Below are 19,077 nucleotides of genomic sequence, written 5' to 3' on the forward strand. Positions count from 1 at the left end.
GTAGTTGCAGAAATAGTAAAAAGTTTTAAGGTGTAGCAGTGGGTTATGTGTATATGATTGGTTAAGAAGGTCCTGATTGCAGTCAAGACCTGTGAGACCATTTAATTAGGGATTGTTCTGAAAGTAGAAACATTCTTTGTGGCAGTAGATTATTGGCGTTTTAACCCTTAAAACACCTTGTGACCTGTGCTCTTGTGACCACTGAGCACGGACTTCTGGCGTGTGCGGTGATGTTCTCACTCCTTCGTGAGGCTGTAGAAGATAAAATTAATAAATCCTATTATTAAGGAAAATTAAGAAGATAAAAATCAATAAATCATGCTTTGAGATACCTCCTAGTGGTCTTGTCAGGGACCTTCCCAGGGAAAATCAGCATCCACCCACAGCCTTCATTCATCCAGCACCAGTGGTGGAAATGAAGGCCGTGCTTGGTTCAGGCATAGCTCTCACCTCGGTCCATGCAAAGGCTGGCTCTGCCGAGGAATTCATCCTTCAGGAAAAGTCGAATCAACCACCTGGGATAGCCATGGCATTGGGAGAGGCGGGAAACAGAAACGCTGTGCTCATTCCGAGGTGATTGCCGCAGCGTGAGCTGCTCCTCCTCGCTCAGGGGTTGACATTGAATCGAATGGTTCTCCAAAACTCGTCTCCGGTGCTTGGGAAATGGGGAATTTCTTGGCTACCTCTGTCCTTAGGTACTCGTGGGTTTTGTTTTCCGTGACCGCCCCGAGCTGAGCCTGGGAAGGTTTGGTGTAAATGGATTAAGGGATTTCTGTTGCTTCAGGGTGAGCCCTGTCCATAAATGGATCCACCACCTCTGGAAAGTGTCCCTCGCCCCTGAGGGCCTTCCCTGCATTTCAAATGTAAATAAAACCCATTTTTTAAATCAAAAGAAATCTCTGTAGTTAGTAGAATTTCCAAAAACATGGTTAATCCTAAAGAGCTTTTCTATTTGATGTTTAATAGAGCTGAGTTAATAATTCATAATTTAATGTATCTGATTAATTTTGCCTCTTTTTCTCAGAATGTCTTCAAAGCACATAACAATTATCTCAAATGTACTTATTCAAAATGACTCGGTGACCTCTCTTTCTAGATCACTTATTCCTGATGCAGTTTTTCATAGCAGTGCACAATTTCTATTGGTTATCGTTCATTTTTTCCCTGCTAATTGAGTAATCACAAATCCAGTGAAAAAAAATAAATAAGGAACAACCCTCTGGCAAAAAGAAATACTAAAAATGGATTCAAAATTCCCTTTGTCCAAGGCCTTGCTGCCTTGGAAAAACCTTCCTCCTGCTGAGGAAGACCCAGTGTTCATTTAAGAAAAACAACTGATGAAATCCATTTGTCCTGGGGATTTGCAGTGCTTTTTTTATCCAAGCGATGATCTCACTCGATAAATTGTATGAAGATAATTAACCTGTGCCAGCAGATGCAACACTCTTAATATCAAGAAGTGGATTTGCATAATATATTGCTAAGTGCATGTGTTTATTTCGGTATAGTTCAGGAATTACACTGGAATTACACCAGGGCTGAGCTGTCCAGCAGTGCCTGTGTCTCATTTTCCCCTTTCATTTCAGCGTGCTCTTTATTTTTAACATATAAAAAAGCCCCTTAAGTAGTCAAATAGAGGCCTTAATGTGCTGCATTCATTAAAATTAAGGATTTTATTTGGCTGTTCTTTCTTCCCCTCTCCCTGTGACAGTCTGTGATGGTCATTTGAGGTGGCCATGCCAGCCCAGCAAAGCAGTTTGTTAATGAATTTTCCACAAATTAATTTTCTCCATTACCACGGCCTCGATACAACACCAGCAATTATTTTATGTGGACCAGAAATAAAAGAGAGAATTACAACTTACCGGACTTTAGTTTGTGGAATTAAAAGTACTTTTCTTTTGGCCTTTCTTCATTAGGGGCTCGTCTAAATGATTGCAAATAATGGAATGGGGGAAAGGAGGATACAGTAATTTTAGGTTTAGGCTGTTATTTATCCTGATTTTATTTCCACTTCTCACCGAACTTTGTTGTATTAGATCTATTGATACCTTTAGGTCGTGGTGGGTTTTTTTTTTTTTTCCCCTGGTTATTTGTGGTCACATTTTAATAATTTCTTCCTAAAAGAAGCTCTTTGTCTCCAAGTGAACCAACTCAAAGGTATCAGCACCAAATCTGATTAATGGATACCCCAAGGGTAACAAATTACATTGGCTTAATACCTCGGGCAAGTGAGATGAAATCTCGGTAAAAGGATCCACAAGGAGCAGGATTATCATTTAAGGAAAAAACGGGGATTAACACTTTCCTTGTAGCTCTGCGGGGAGGGAATTGTCTCCGGTGCCTTTCTGGAGGTTCCAAACCCACCCTGTGTGAGGTGATTTTCACTGTGCGTTTCAGGAATATTTTTATTTATAGAAATTAATGGAGACAAGCTTTATTAGTTCATGTCACTTTAAGGGAAAATTTGGGTCAAAAAATCACAGAATGGTTTGGGCTGGAGGGGAACTTAAAGATCAGGGACACCTTCCACTGTCCCAGGCTGCTCCAAGCCCCAATGTCCAACCCGGCCTTGGGCACTGCCAGGGATCCAGGGGCAGCCACAGCTGCTCTGGGCACCCTGTGCCAGGGCTCACCACCCTCCCAGGGAACAATTCTTCCCCAATATCCCATCCAAACCTGTCCTAGAAGTGATGAAACATTGGGAAGAACAGCCCAGGCTGTATTTACCTGCCTTGTTCAGGTGTTTTGGGTGTGGTGTCTTGTGTTTGGTGTCATAAATCCACAACATCCCTCATGCTCTGCTGGGATTTGTGGCTGTGATGCCTTGGGAAGGCTGAGCTGGAACAGAGATGGACAGAGCTGGCGAATAAATGAGAGATTTATGACCTCCAGGATCCACCTTGGGCAGGACAAGAGCCTGGCCAGGGCTGCACACAAGGTGGACCCAAAATGGGCACAAAATGGACCAAGGGTCACGAGGTCTCACACTTGGATCAGTTTTGGTCCATTTGCACATTTTGGGGTTGAATTGTCCCATTCCAGCTCCAGGCTGTGAGGTCCCATCCTTCTTGTTCCTCCCTCCAGCCACCCTTGTTTGTGCTTTTGGGGCTGAAAGTTGTCCTTGGTGTGCAGCAGGAGCAGGATTTGTTTTGTGTGGCTGCTGTGTGCAGAGAGCTGAGTGACCCTGAGTGTGAGCTCAGAGCTGCACCCTGGGCAGCACAGAACCCGAAATACACGGAAAATGAAACTTTAGGCACCAGCAACACATGGAGTGAGGCACCCTGTGCACCTTGGGGAGCGTCCCCAGGGCCTCCCCTGTCCAGGATTTTGGGATGTCTTTGCCCAGAGCACAAAGCAGTGCCTTCTGCTGAGCCCCAGCCCTGCTGTCCTGCCTCTGCTGAACAAAAAATGCAGGTTTTGAGCACAGAATTTGGAATATAAACCCTAAAATCAAGACATGTGGTTGTGGAAATAATCCCCTTCCTCCCTCTGTGTGATTTTGAGGAATGTAAGAAACCCCACAAGGGATCATAAACTATTTTTACATAAAACCTGACTGCAACAACATCAGGTGTAATTGGGTTGTCTGCTGAATTACTTCTTGGTGTTGTTTTTATTTGTTTTAGGCAGCCTCCTTTAGGAAATGCTGTTCACAAAAGGTAGTGTCACGTAATGTTAAAGAGAAAATGAATTTTCCGCCTTCACCTTGAGGGATTTTGGAAGTTCCAAATGATGAAAGCTGTAACAACTTCCATTTAGAAGGCTTTTGACAGGAGGGAAATGAGAAACGAGGAGAGAATGTTTCCCCAGAAAGTTATCCCAGCTCATTTGTATAAACAAAACACACCAACTGCGTAAACCAGAAATAGCAGCGTTTCCTTTGACTGCTTTTCCTGAATGCCTGGCTCAAAATGCTCAGTCCTAAAGCTGATGAAGGACTTGTGGAGATGATATGCTCAAAGAAATTCCAGCAGCCCACACAGCTCCCATCTGCTTGGAGCAGAAGCACAGCCCGCATCAGACATTAATAACAATGTTTAGCTGGGGAAGGGAAGGAGTGAGGATATTTTGGGCCAGTTTAGGCTGGAACTATGGCTTAATTTGGCACCGAGTGTGAATTTGGTTATTTGGGAAAGCTAAAAATTCTGCCTGGTGGGAAGTAAATTTTGCTTTGCGTGGGATTTTTCTGTTGGTTTTTTGTTGTTGTTGGTTTTATTTTGCGTGGGGATTTTTTTGTTGTTTGGGGGGTTCTGGGGTTTTTTTTTTGGGGGGGGATCCATTTAAAGATATTTATGTGATGCTTTCCCTCTTTTCCACTAGAGCCAGACTGAGTGGGGTAGAAGGATTTAAAGCAAATAGTGTCGGTTTAAGAGGCTAATTACAATAATCCCACTGTAAACTTCCGAATGCTCTTGGGAGGGAGGAGTTTTTGCTGCCTTTTTTTGCTGCAAAGTTTTACCATTTGAGAGTGACTCAGTCCATCAGCTGCGATATTGTTCTGGGCAAGGTCAGGAGCAGCGAGTGTGCAGGTAGTTTGTAATTGGCTGTCTGCGGAGAACAGCAGGGAATTCAATCTATTCCCTGCACTCGGATGAACTAACCCAACGCTCCACGGAGCCACCGGAGCATGGCAAGGTTGCTAATCTCTCTGCAGTAATTATTGCAGGTGTGCCCTGCTCCTATCGGAGGGGACACTGGGCACTTGATGAACTTAAATGCTCCTAATGGCTTTTTTCCCCATTAATAAAGCAGATTTTGACATTCGGAGGCTTTGCGTGACACGAAGGGGAGGATGGTTAGGAAAACCTTGAAAAGTTGTTCTGGTAATCGGTGATGTTCTTGAGAGGTGGGGAATAATTCCAGCAAAGCGGCCTGAAATGTGTCAGGTTTTGTTCAGGGGAGGTGTGCTCTTCCCGTGTCGGTGGGAGCGGGGAAATAAAGATGTGGACAGCTGGAAATTCAGAGTTTGAAGGTGCTTGGAATTCACGTGGTTTGAAATAAGGAGTCTCTTTCACTCTGGGAACAGAAAATTATTTCTCCTGGGAAACTTAAATGCCAGAGAATTCAGATTTTGGTGCATGAGGAAAAGAGAGAAGCCAAGGCACAGTGTTGTCTCTTTTGTCTCTGGGATTAATTTTTAATGTGCTAGCCATAATTTCCTGGGTGAAGTCTCTTCCCTCAAACCATTGTTTGTATTTTTCAGAGTACCTTGCATTTGATACTCTGGTAATTCCCCTCTTTCCTTCCTAGAGATGACCCTATCAATTCCATCAAGTTCTATTGAATCATTGCAAATTCTCTCCATCCCTGGCATAAATTAATGGCTGCATTTCCTTCATGTAATGGATCATAAAGAGGAAATCAGCTGTAATCTACTTATGTGATGCAACCTCTTCAGAGGTCTTGGCTTTTTATTCTTATCTTCAGATAAACCAGTGCTAGTTGATGAACTGGAATTGCTGTCCTGAGATTTTCGGCGTGTTCACCTGCTCTGTTACCTGAAAAATATTCATTAACTGGGACTTTGCATCTTTGAATTCTTCTTTTAGATGTAGAAGACGAGATTGAGAGACCTTTACACCATGCAGTAAATAGAGACAAGGAGATGTTTTGTGCTTTGTGTAAGCACAGGGTTGTGTTTGGGTGGGATTTGTGTTGTTCCCTCAGTTTATCCAGGTTTAAATGTGGTTTCCAGATGTTCCAAGGGCCGTTTGGGTGGGATTTGTGTTGGTCCCTCAGTTTATCCAGATTTAAATGTGGTTTCCAGATGTTCCAAGGGCTGGCAGCTCCCTGACTTTGTGCTCCCTGTCCAGGGCCAGGCAGGTGACAGAGGTGACACAGTCTGACCTGAAGTAATCTGTTTTCTCGGTGTTTGACATTCAGACACGTGATAAAACTCTTCTAAATGTTCTGCAGCGTAGTATTAGAATGTGCTAAGTGTCCCTCATGTAGCAGCAGCTCTGGTCGTGTTTGTGACTGATGGCTGCATTAACAGACTTTATTTTGGGTTGGAGAAACTGTGGACAGGGCAAGATCTAGAACAGCTTTTCAAAGCTTTCTCAGCCTCTGGAAGGGGTGAAATCTCGTTGTCCTTCGCAGAGGCATTGCTGGTTCTTGGCTACCCACCAAGGTTTCTATCAGAACTCCCCTGTTTTCCTTGGAGCCTCTGAGGTGTCACTTGACAGCCTGCAGAGTGGAGGATGAGCTCTGGAGGGGCTGGGAGTGGGTGGTGGCACGGGGTGAGTGCACTTGGGGAAAAAAGCTGTGAAAACGGACAGCAGGAGCAGCCTGGAGGGACCAGAAATCCACGATGAGCCCCGTGGTTGTGTCGCCAAAGCCGCTGATCCTGGCCTGGCTCCGGGGGTTCGAACACAGACTCAGGAAGCTCAAAGCCAGGCAGGTGAAGCTTGACCTAAGCCCGTGACACGAATTACCATGGTTTCACCCCCAAATACTGTTTTTAGCATCTGTTCGCAGCCTGGTTTCGTGTTGTCAGGTTTAAATGATGCTCCCACAGGGATTCAGCTTCAGGGTGAGGATTTCAGCTTTGCCACAGACCAGCTGGAGGCAAAGGGACCAAGGCTCGGAATCTTTTCCGAGCCGTTGGCTGCAAACCAAGTGTCCAGGCAGGACAAGTGAGAAATGGCTGTGTGGTCTTGGGTATCAAAAGGCACTTCCAGGGAATGTCCGTGAGTTCTGAAATCCGAGTGGGAGTTCATGCTTTATTGTTCCTCAAGCTGCTCAGTTTCCAGGGGAAAAAAGAAAGTACTTTTCATTCTCCTTAGCTTTGCCAGTGCTCCGTGAGCTCTGGGGCTCCAGCTGGCATCTCTCTGGTGTCTCCATCTCCATCAGCACAGGGAAAACTCTCTCTTAGCTCCACCTGCAAAGCCTCGCAGGAATTCAGCCCCTCTGACCAGCAGAGAGGAGCCTGGGGCAGGGAGGAGGAGAGCTGAGCACAAAGTGCAAACATCAGCAGCAAAACACGACCGTGGGGAGGGCTTTTGGAGAATGGGACGTGCAGGACCACGGGAGCTTTTCTCAAGGAGCTGAGGCAGGTCCAGTGCTTGGATATCTCCAGGGAAGGAGTGGAGTTACCACTCGTCATAGCTGCAGATAGCTTGAGGCGTTTGGAGAAATGGCCACAGGTTTGCTGCATTTGAAATTTTACTTTTGTTTTAAAAAAATAGGACGGCTCTTTGTTCCCCTTTCTTTGCTGTCCCCGCAGGATATTCCAACATTCCTGCAGCTCATCAGAAGTGCGGCAGGAGGAATCCTAAGTTATATCCCTCTGTCCCATCCCAGTAATTCAACACAACTTACCTCATGTCCTCTCCAGCTCTAATTCCTGCAGTTTTTGCATCATCCCACTGGGATAAAACAGGAGACCCAAGCATGCACTTTGTAACATTTTCATCAGTGTTCCTTCATTACAAATCTCAGTATTAAAAGGCAAATTAGCACCATAGTTAATTCTGTTATGTGTGTCTCTGCCTGGCAAACAGAGAAACAAAGAAATGGCTCGTGGAAAAATATTTAAAAATTGAAATTGTGAGCTGATACGATTTTTAAATGCTAAAATTTTTCACGAGATCCTTCAGTGCCCAGTTTGTCCTCTGGGTGATTAAAGGTTATTTTGCAGCAAGTCCAGTGATGTATTTCATCAGCAGAATTGTATTTATTTGCTTTATTTCCTCTCCCTTTAGCCACTGGAGGGGAAAGCTCAGAAAGGAGAGGGATGTGCAAACCAGTCCAAGGGATTTCTGCAGAGTTCCCTCTCTGTGGGTAAAAGGGGGATTTGTGTTTCACATCTGCCAATCTGACTTATTCCAGGTCCTTTAAATATCTCTAATAACTTCTGGGGATGGGAGATTGGTGGATTTTTATGAGTTCTATGAGAGAATTGTCTGAATCAATGACAGAAGCAGCTCCAGCTGCTGTGGGGACTTGCTTCAGGAGCCAAACTCTGTCATTTTTACTCAAAACTCGTTGCCATGTAGGAAAATTTGCAGGTGTGGACACTCTGCAGGTTGTTGCTTTTCCACATTGCCCTGACTCCAAGCCATCCTTGTGGGAACTTTTCCTTCCCAGAGGAGGTGATGAAGGCTCGGGGACAATGTCCCTGCAGGAATTCACCTCTGCAGAGCACACACAGGAGGCAGCTTTCCCGGGAATTCTCCCCAGCAGAGAGGAGCTGTGGAGATAGGCACAGGTGAGGTCTTTGGAAAATGGTGTCACCTCCTTTTATCCTACTTTTGTCCCAAAGGAACGACCCCAAAACACGGAGGGGCAGCTCGTGACACGGAGTTTTGGAGGCAGAGCTTCTGCTCCCTCCTCATCCCTGCACTTTGGCAATTCAAAGACCTGAGGCAGTTAAAGTGGCTGTAATTACCCACAATAACCACGTCAGCCAGCACATTTGGCAGTCACCCCTCAAACTCTGCACTCAGCAGTTTCCTGGGATGCAGAGGCTGCACAATTCCTCATCCAAGGTCTCGTTTGCTTGGAAAAGTGAGCAGAAGTGGTTCCATGGGATGTGACCATGGAACAGTTCAGTCCCTACGCAGCCCTGGTGAGTGGGAGGCAGCAGCAATCCTGACTGATCCCAGTGCTTTAGCAGCAGCTTTGCTGGGAGTGGCTTTTAGGAGTGATGGAAACATCTGACTGTCACAGTACTGCAGGGATGGAGCGCGGGCACCATCCCTGGGAACGGAGAGTTCGGGATTCTTGGGTAAAAAGGCATGATAAATAAGAGAAAATAAATATTCATCTTCACATCTCCAGATTTGCTGACCTGCAGGAGCTGCTCCTGGACGTGCAGCTTTGCCTTTGCACAGGTCATTGTCTGTTCTGAAATACTTGCAGATTGACAAACTGCGCTGTTTGGCTTGGTGGAGCGATGAACCGGTTCTCTCCCAACAGTTCAATATTTTGTGATCATCCCAGGAATGGGGTTTTTTTTGTCAGGGTTTTAAGGGCAGAGAAATACAGGCAGCATTAAGAGGCCGGGCTGCACTGAGCATCCCTGCTCTGCCTCTGACGACTGTGATCCATTTGGGAAGTCAACAAAGATGGAAGAGAGAATAAATCTATCTTTCCATGGCCATCTTTATACAGTCTAAAATAACACATAGGGTAATTTTCCTTCTTTCTCTGAAGCTAAGTGCTTTTTTGTGGATCTCCAGCCCCCGTTTTTCACTCGTGCAGTACGTGCTTGGAGCTGATAGCTCTCATCTTTTATGGCAGAAATTGCTGAAGCTGAGTAATTAAAGTTATTCTTGACTTCTCTTATTTACTGGAAACGACTGAGCTGAATCATAAAAGAGTGAGGATTGTACTTTGAATGGTTTCCTGGATACTCTGCTCCTAGCAAATAATTCCTTAATGGCATATCCACAACAACAACAAATGTTCTGGAATGGAATCTGACACTTGACTTGTGCTCTTTATTCCCTGGAGTGATCCCTGGTGGATGCACACCAAGGAAGTGCTGCTTTGCCAGGATGTTGTCCAAACCTTTTCCATGCACTTGGCTTTCTTAAATATTATTTAAAGTCTATTATTGCCATAAGAAAATAGAGTTTTGGCATCTGTGACCACCTCACCTTGTTGGGTTTTTTGTTTGTTTTTTGTGCACTCCACAGTTTCACCCTCCAATCTTCTGCAGGCTGGAGCAGGTGCAGTGTGAGGGCATCCCCTAACAGGCAGCACAGTCTTTCCCTGGGGATGGCAGACATGAAATGAAAGGAAATTCACAAATATGGGTGACTAAATTAAAACAAAACAAAAAATATTGTCCTGCAGTGAGGTCCCACCAAACTGCCCCCCTCATTTTCGTTGAGGTGGCTTAGCTTGTGTCCAAGAAGTAAAGGAGCTTGTTATTGCAAAAAAAAAAAAAAAAAAAAAAAAAGTTGTTTTCTCTCCAAATGCTGAACTTTTATGAAAAACCAGTTTTCTGTGAGCTCGGACTGAAGGATGTCAAGCCATTAAAAAAAGCCCTGAGAAGCAGCACCACAGATTGTGATGCTTGCTGTAGTTAATTAATCACAGAAGTGTTTTGGTTTGGGTTATTTTTTTACCCCCCCTCACCTTATTCCTCACTTATTTTTCAGCCTCTCAGAAGGGTTTGGATTGGAAGGGACCTTAAAGATCATTGAGTTCCAACTGGATATACACCGGGTTCCAGACTGGTGTCATTTATTAATCACAGCATCAGCTCTTCCTCACCTGGATTCCTTAATTATTTTTGTTTTCATCTTCTCACTCTGAGACTCTCCGAGAGTACAGGCTCCTCCAGGCAAGGACAGAAATGTCACTGCAAAGCTGATTTGCTCCCAACAGGAAAACCTAGCCTTGATCAGAGAGACAAAAACAGAAAAGACACGGGTTTGGAGAAGCATGGCACTTCCAGCAAAGTTTGCTGGGTGCAAAGCTGCTTTTCGGGGAGGGTTTTACTTTTAGGAAAGGAATTGTTTTGTTTTATAGAGGAGGGGTGTGGGAGGGAGCACACCCAGGGTGATGCTGCCCAGAGAAAGAAGCAGCTCCCGGAGAGTGTTCCTCAATTTCACTGTTTGTGTTAATAGAAATAACTCCTGTCTCCCACTCAGCTTCCCCAGGCATTGCCACAATGCTGCAATATTGGGAACATCCATTGCTTTATCCAGCCGTACAAAATAAGGGCTTTAAAACGTTGTTAGATCAGATTGCTGTGGTTTGTTCAGCGGCTTCAGTGCTTCCTGTTGCATCCCTTAATGCTTTTTTTTTGTTTGTTTTCCTGTTTTTTTTTTCCTGTTTTCTCACAGTGTTCTCTATCACAGGATCCATCAGTTCCCGTTTTGGTGATGGTTCTTATACACATGGAATGTTTTAATGATGAACCCCTGCTCTGTTTGCAGTAACATCTCCTTTACTGCCCCGAGTTCCACCTCAGAGGAATCATTGAGACATCACACACGATTTAAAGTTACAATTTTTCCTGCCTTTGCTGGGCTGGTTCCAGGGGGATCCATCTCACCAGGGACAGACAGAGCTGGAAGGAATCCTGTTTGTTAATTACTGCCACCATTTAGAAACAAATCCGAGTCACAGGGCACCACAGTGAGTCCAACCCAAGGAACAATAAAATCTGAGTCTGTGTAATTGCTAAGCAAATGAAGACTGAATAGAACTTGAAGGCAATTAAAGCCTTTATTTCCATTTTATTACGGAATAAATACTCCAGGATATTTTCATTTGCTTCACTTTTTGTTTGCTCATGGGGTCTGCTTGTTAATGTGACTGGGATATATGAGAACTCCTTAATTAACCTGTTTTTGTGGGCATCTCGTGGTTTCTGTGAAATATGTGTGCTGACAGCTCTGGAACAATAGTCCAAGTAGAAATGACAGATTTGTAAGCGTTGGCCAGCTAAAAACTGTTCAAGAAATGCAGGTTTTGAATTACTGGGCCAGGCTTCTCTGCGAATTGGAATTCAATTCAGTTAATTGAATTCACTGGATCCTTGGCAATTTGCATAAAGTTATAATATAAGAGCGTGGTTATCTTTGTAAAAGCTGCGGTTTCGGAATCTTACATTAAAAATGGAATAATATGATTTTTATTTTGTAATAGCCAAATGCAGAAATACCTAAATGACACGGGGACAAAATTGAAATACGTGTTTTGCTCTGGATTACAAAGAAGCTCAAATGCCGCAGGGCCAGGCAACCCCTTGTGGATGCTGTGTGGATTGAAGTGGGATGTTGGTCTGTTTGTCTGTCTGTCCAGCACAGCCCAGTCCTTTCCTGCACCTTTGCTTTATTCCAGTCCAAATTGCATACAGTAAATACAGCTTTTGCTGAGGGCCTGGAAGCAATTCCTTAAAGCAGGGATGGCTCCTGTTTCCTCTGTGCTGAGTCTGGGATCCGTGCCCTTGGGCAGCCTCTGCGCTGGGGATGAGTCCTGCAGGTGTCCTGCAGGCATTTCCTTCAGCACATCCCCTTCCAGACCTTTCCTTCCCCAGTTTGCCTTGTCTGATGCAGCTGTTTGGGTACATCCACGGGAATAAATCCAGTCCCCACCCTCCCAGTGCTCTGTGTCGCTCCTGGGGTGGCACGAGGATCCTCAAGGACCCTGGGGAAAGAATCTGTCTGCTCAAAGGTAAAAGCAGCAATTAAATATTTGTCACGTGGACCTCAGGAGCTGGTGACTGTGGTGCTTAGATAAAATACGTGTAAAGCAGCAAACCTGCAGGTTGAGGAGGAGGAAACATCTGTACAGCTGCTCTCACTGCAAGAAAATCCTGAGAAAATGTTTCCTGTTGGGGTCTTCGGGGTGGAGACTGCAGGAAGAGTCTGCTCCACGAAGTTCAGACAGAGATGAAGTGAAGGTTTAGGTGGAGGGAAGCAGTGTTCAGTTCCATCAGAGCCTCAGCACAGGCAGCATCCTGCTTGATTACAGGGTTTCTCCACTCCTCTTTCGTGGATTCGGGGCTGTGGGCGGAGTTCATTCTGCTTTTTGCCCTCTCCCCTGGGTGTGGGTAGGTGGGAGTGAGGATGGCTCCCTGTGGCAGGAGGTGCTGCTCCCTCCCTCCTGCGCTCCCCAGGGATGCAGGGCAGGGAGAAGCCTCCTGCACATCCCAGCTGAAGCCAGAGCAGCAGGGACGAGGCAGGGACAGCATCTCCTGCATCCCTGGTGCAGGCAGTCGGGTCCTGCCGGGTCACAGAGCATCCCTGGACACCCGAGTCCTCCTCCCCTGGCTGCTCCCGGGGTTCTCTTCTGCTCCTGGCTGCAGCGAGCTGGTGAGACACAATCCCCTGCTCAGGGCTCAGCAGTGCTGGGCTTTCCTTTGGGGCACAGCATTGATTCTGTAAGGAAATTGTCCCTCCTCGGGACCAGGCAGCTTCTGCTGGAGCTAAAGTTCTCCTCGTTGCAGGATGGCCCCGCGTCGCCTCCGAGCCCAGCAGCCATAAAACTCTTCAGGAGAGAGCAGGAGCAGCTCAGCCAGGTACAGCAGGGACAAAAAGAGGAAAAATTATCTGGTGTAAGTTGAGTTTTTCTGGCTGTTGCATTCTCTGGCGGAATAGAGAAGTTGTTTGTGGAGAGAGCAGCTTTCATTGGAGTCTCTGGGATGCAGGGGTGGGACAGTGCAATGCCTGATGCCTTTCACTGTGCTTGCTACCTTCTGAGCTCTGTGCCTTTAATATTAATTTATTTCATCTGAGTGCTGAGCAGTGAGTTAAGGGAAGGATGTGCCTTGCCCAGGAAGACTTTTCAGATTGGTTCCTTGGAGTGTTATGAGAGCAGAAATCAGAGTTGTGGGATAAATGCTTGAAACCTTCAGGTATTTGCTTTTATTCTTAAAAATACTTAAAAATCAGTGGCTGAGGGCTGCACCTCTCCCTTGATCCGTGTGCTGATCCTTCCTGCAGCCTCCTGGATCCCGTCTGGCCGAGACCAGCAGTCGATAGCTCTAAAACCAACCTCACATTTTGGGTCTTGTCCTGGGTTTTTGCAAGTCCTGGCAGTTCCCTGGCTTGTGCTGACATCGGGGAGTGAGAACGGTGGTGCTCAGAGGAATGGATTTTTGGGGACGTTGGGTGGCGTCAGGAAATGCCACTCTGCACTTTTCATGTGCTGTCACACGCTGGATTTAATGCTCTGTCCCTGGGGTTTGGGTTCTCCTGGCTGAAGCTCAAAACCTTGGAGCTGGAATCGGTTTGATTTGAGGACATGGGGAGATGCACACGTGGCAGGAAATTCTGCAGATGATTTTTGTCCTGGGCAGGCGCTGGGTGAAAGCAGAGAAAAGCACAGCATGGAAATGTCCCAGGGTGAGGACAGGGAATGTTCTCCTTGGACTGGGCTGGGGAGAACAGCATGGAAATGTCCCAGGGTGAGGACAGGGAACGTTCTCCTTGGATTGGGCTGGAGAGAACAGCATGGAAATGTCCCAGGGTGAGGACAGGGAATGTTCTCCTTGGATTGGGCTGGAGAGAACAGCATGGAAATGTCCCAGGGTGAGGACAGGGAATGCTCTCCTTGGATTGGGCTGGGGAGAACAGCACAGAAATGTCTCAGGGTGAGGACAGGGAATGTTCTCCTTGGATTGGGCTGGGGAGAGCATCCCAGGAAATGAACAGTGGTGACCTTTGTGATGTTCCAGGAGTCTGAAGGGTGGAATAAGGCAGGGATTGAGCAGAGGTGATGGAATATCCAGGGAATGTCAGAGCTGTGCCTCAGGAATGGGCTCTGAGTTAAGTGTGAGCCATAAGGGGCAGGTTTCTTGTTTCCAGCATTTTTTCCCTCATGGAAAGCAGAACTTGCCCTCATTTCAGAATAAAAGGCATCCCCAGTGGGCACCAGTGAAAGGGCTGATAGGAGGATTATGGAAATAATTAATTTTTGTAGGAATGTTGTAATTTCAGAGTCTCTGTAAAGCTCAGGGGGAGCACAAATCACGGTGCCAAAATCCAGGGTTCTCAGCAAGGCTTGTGCAAATGCACGCACTTTCCTTTCAAATGATAAATATCTGTATATTTAAATATACTGAGCTCTTGCCTCTACATTAAGAGCTCCAAAGCTCTTAAATTAAGAGAGGTTTTTATCTTTTTGCTGCAACTTGACGCCATTGCCAAACTTTCCTAGGCAAAACTTGACCACTGTAATGTGAATTCTCCTAAATGATATCTTTTATGGCTGCCACAACCCAGCCTGGCCTTGGACATTTCCAGGGATCCAGGGGCAGCCACAGCTTCTCTGGGCACCCTGTGCCTCATTAACACCACAGGGAGGAATTTTTTTCCTACTGTCTGAAACCCTAATAGTAATATTAATTAATTAATAATAATGTGAACCCATCCTCCCTTTTCCTCCCGTCCCTTGTAAATAGTCTCTCTCCGTCTCTCTTCTTTTTCAATGGAAAAGGGGAGAGGTGTGCACAGGAGCCCGCAGCAGGTGGAACAAAACAGGAGATTATCAGCTTTACGCTCACAGAGCTGTAAAAGTTATTAAATGAAAGGTTTCTTTGCCGATTTCAGAAAGAAATCCCCAGTATTCTCCAACCCCTGAGGAAGGGAGCAGAAAACAGTGTTTTCTGTATCCTTTAAATGCTTCATTGTGCATCATTCGAAGCCCTTTCTTGCGGAGAGCACCGGGTGCCATCTCAGATCCTCCCTGCCGCGGATTTGGTAATGTCAGCTCCGATTAAACGTCGAGGGTGTCGTATATTGAACCGTGAAATAGTTAAATGTTTTATGAGAGGGATGAAAATCCTCTTGCTTTTGGGGTTTCAGAGTGTCAATAGCCTGGGCTGAACAAGCCCGACCTCATTCCCAGGAAGCGCCGGTGCAGGATCTGCCTTTCTCCGCGCTGCTGCCTCCACCTTGGGAATTGCACTCATTCCAGAGGAAAGCATCTTTGCATCCTTCCAGCCCCCCAGGCTCAGGGGCCGTGCTGGGATCTCGGACCTCTCCAAGCTGTGATTTCCTGAGCTGCAGTTTTCCCTCCTGGCTTCAGCACCAGGAATAAATCAGGAATTTGGGCTGCTCAGCCCAGCAGGGCTCCGTTCACAGAGCCAGGGGTGCAGCAGAAGTTCTGTGCTACGGGGAGGAGCCCAGCTCTGCATCCCAGGTAAGGTTTGCCTGAATTTATCGCCCTGAGAAGCTCTGTTAGCGCTCTGTAGCCACAATTAAAAGCCCCATATTCTCCAGGAGCCCATCAAGCAGTTTCCTTACACAGCAAAGGGCTGCACCATTACCAGCCTGGATCTGAGCGTGGAAAAATGGTGATTTAAAGCCAGGGAGAAGCATCAGGAGGAGACCAGAGGGAGATAATGCAGCAGTGCAGGTTTTTAAGGGCAGGGCGGAATTTTCAGAAGCTGAGTGTCCCAGGCAGTCGGCAAATGGACTGAAGGAGGCAAATTTAAGGCTTTGCCAGAGGGAAACCCTGCATCAGGGGATGGGAATTCAAGTGCTGTGCGAAAGGGAACGGAAATAAGGCAGTGTGGGTCCAAGAATGGGCAAATGGAGAGCACAGGAGCAGCTTCGTGCTGAGGATGTGGATGTGTCGTGTGGGGAAATGTCAGACTGGGAGGGATTTGGGAACAGCTGCCACGTGCACTGGGGGGTTGCTGTGGAAAGGGTTATGGAACTTCAGGGGTTTGTAGTGAGGAGAGACATTTAAGAGGAAATTAATTGCCTTTAGCTGCTTTTTGGTGCCTAAATGTGTTTAAAAATATCTGTGTAAGCTAAAAGAAAATAGACTGAAAAGCAGACCCTGCAGCCTGGTGATGAGTGGCGCCATTCCAGAGGCGTGGGGGGATTTGCCTGTGGAAAAGGGAGGATCTTGGCTGTCTTCTGGACAGGCTTTGGTGGATAGCAGTAGGGAAAAGTGATGAAATACACAGTGAAAACATGAATGTGAGGGATGTGGAGAGTCCATTTAGGAGAGGAGGGCTCGGTGCTGTGTGAGTGGTGCCCTCACAGATTCGGGTAAATGTCTTTAGTGACGGGACCTTGTGCTTCAATAGAGCCCAAATTTGCTCATCTTTCTGTGAGCTGAGGGCAGCAAAATGTGCTTAATGCAAAGTTCCTGCTTGGATCTGGTTTTCCAAATAATGGGACAGGAGTGCCAGGAGACATTTGAGCTTTTATTGCAACATCAGCCCCAGTACAGGATGGGACAAGAGAGGTGGCAACAGCTCACATCCTGCCAACAGCAGCCAGAATTCTCTGTGTTACAGTTAGACTTTGTAAAAGATTTTTCACCAACAGCAAATTGCTAAGAGCTCACAGGCCTCTGCATAAACCAATCATTAAAACCACACGGACACCTTGTATCTAATGACAGGTGCTCGCTTCATATTTCTTATTACTCTGGAACTTTTTATACTCTTCCATAAACAACTGAACTTTTTAAAACTCATTATTAAACTTTTCTATTGCCTTGCTTAACATAATTTTTCTACTTGCTAAGGCCTGACTCTACACAGCGCAAAATCACAGCGTTATTGTTCTGTGCCCTCGTTCTTGTATCTTTTTAACTCTAAGCCTACGTCCTGGCTGCTTTTTCTGGTTCCTCCGGAGCCAGGCTCCTCATTAGCCGCAGTGCTGACGAGCCCATCCCCTGGCAGCTCTCCTGCAGCCGCAGAGGTGCTGAGGTGTTGTTTGTGTGGGCCCTGGGTGTGGAGCTGGGATGCTCAGGGGATGCTGGCCAGGCACCTTCTGGGTCCTGTTCCCTCCGGGAAGCACAGCCCGTTGTTGTTGGGAGCTTTTTTCCAAAGAAAACACCTGCTGTGCCCAGCCCAGGGAGTACCAGACCCTTCAGAACAAACGCAGAGCGCGGGTGAAATGGTGCCAGCGAGGGGAAAAGCAAATTGGTACCGAGGTAATGAAAATCCACAGCTCAACAAACAGCTCTGAGCGCACGCGTCACGTCGCATTTGTGCTGGGAGACGGTTTAAAATTACTCTGGCTCTCGGCAGCTTTCATCTTTACGGATTGTTGTGTGAGATTTGTGACAAAGCTCAAGTCCCAGCCCAGGTTTTCCTGGGGAAGGCAGGCTGGAGCACAGATACTGCTGTCCTGGGAGCCGTGACAGAACAGAGTCCTGCTGGATAGAACCCGCAGCTCCTGGGTTCTCTGCCTGGTGAAGCCAAGCAGCTGCAGCTCATGAAGAGCTCAGGTTTGTCCCACAACTGTCTGGGAGCGTTTGTGACCCTGCAGGGAGCAGGAGGGGAGAGCAGCTGGGCTGTGCGGGGTCAGCGCCTGCACTGGGGCCGCGCGTCCTGCGGGGCTCTCTGCTTTGGGCAGGGGAGGAGAGCCACAAAGGAAATTCAAGGCTTAAACCAGGCTGGATTAGGCTAAGCTGAGGATTCTTCCAAAAATTTTTATTTTTTTGTTAAAAAGCTGAACTGCAATCGCTGTGAGCTGTGGAATTTAGGAAGTGTGGGAATTAAAACGATGCTGTGTCACGTGTGTGTTGAAACACAATTTCATTTATCTTCATAGCTTGACAGGTGCATTGATTTGGGCAGAAAGCTGCTATTTTTAGCTAAGAAGTCAGGGGGTGTCAGTGAATTGTTATGATGTTTATGTGTCACGTGCTAATTGTTACGGTGCTTTTGGATGCCGAGTCTATGTGCTGTAGCCCTTGAACTGTGAAGTTCAACAATTTGTCCAGCCTTCCTGAAAGTGAAGGAATGGTTTCTAAAAGGATTACTTGACTTTTTCTTTTCAAAATCTGAGCTTTGATTGAATGAATCTATCCAGGAGCAGAAGGCTGCACACGGTGCTGGCTCTCCCAGGGGCGCAGCACAGCTGGGGTTCGGGTTCAGTTCCTGGGCACCAGTTTAAAATACAACTTGTTTAGAACTTACTTCTCCTCTCAGGCATTTTTATAAATAATTCTGGGAGGATCTCTGAAGTTTTGCAAGTGAGGCACGAGGAGCTGATGAGGTTAGGTGGCTGATGAACTTCCCTGCCTATAAATCATGGATTTGAGGAGATCTGATGGAGCTGTGTGTCACCATCTGCTCCCAAGAGAGGGAGGGGGGCAGGGTCATGAAACCATCATGGGGTTTAGTGGGGTGGAAGCAGCAGAGACAGCTCGGTGACCACATCCCAGATGGAAGGAGCAGGGAACAACTGAAACCCTGTGGGAGGGCTGAACACCACGGGAAGCAGCTCCTGATGCAGGGATGTGCAGGAAAACAGCTGGGAGCCCGCAGAAATGAGGAATATCGGGGTGACGCTGTAAGAGTCATTTCTCATTTGACTCCTCCCAACTTCCTCTGGATGGGTAAGAAAGGCCAGGGAGAAATGCCCAGCCGGGTTATGGAAGCTGGGATTGCAGCCTGTACTGTTTGACGTGGTTTTTATTAGGTTAAAACCTGGTTGTACTGAGTATCTCCTTCCCAGTATCAAATGGAGGCAGCACTTTCAACTTAAACACCGATACAAGGGGCTTAACAAGGTTTTTGCATTTTCCAGACACACCAGCACTGCTGCAGCCTTAAATGTCGATTGATTTAGAATATCTTTTAACCTCATGTCAATACTGGGGTTTGGTGTAATTTTCCCACAAGAAATCTCCAGAGGG

At 46.6% G+C, this 19,077-nt stretch overlaps 1 protein-coding gene across 8 annotated transcripts in view; it reads left to right on the top strand.

Moving 5' to 3' along the window:
- Positions 1-19,077, top strand: part of LOC120758131 (contactin-4) — a 264,846-nt gene that overhangs the window by 107,244 nt on the left and 138,525 nt on the right. For 4 of the 8 annotated variants that reach the window (XM_058422177.1, XM_040076014.1, XM_040076005.1 and 1 more), the window contains exon 3: positions 12,914-13,021. The exons of 3 other annotated variants lie outside the window; for them this stretch is intronic. The gene's annotated coding sequence lies outside the window, so the exon portion shown is untranslated. The remainder of the gene's footprint in view (positions 1-12,913; positions 13,022-19,077) is intronic. One more of the 8 variants, XM_040076008.1, reaches the window with a different exon arrangement.

Source organism: Hirundo rustica, chromosome 12 (assembly GCF_015227805.2).
Source record: "Hirundo rustica isolate bHirRus1 chromosome 12, bHirRus1.pri.v3, whole genome shotgun sequence".
Lineage (NCBI taxonomy): Eukaryota > Metazoa > Chordata > Aves > Passeriformes > Hirundinidae > Hirundo > Hirundo rustica.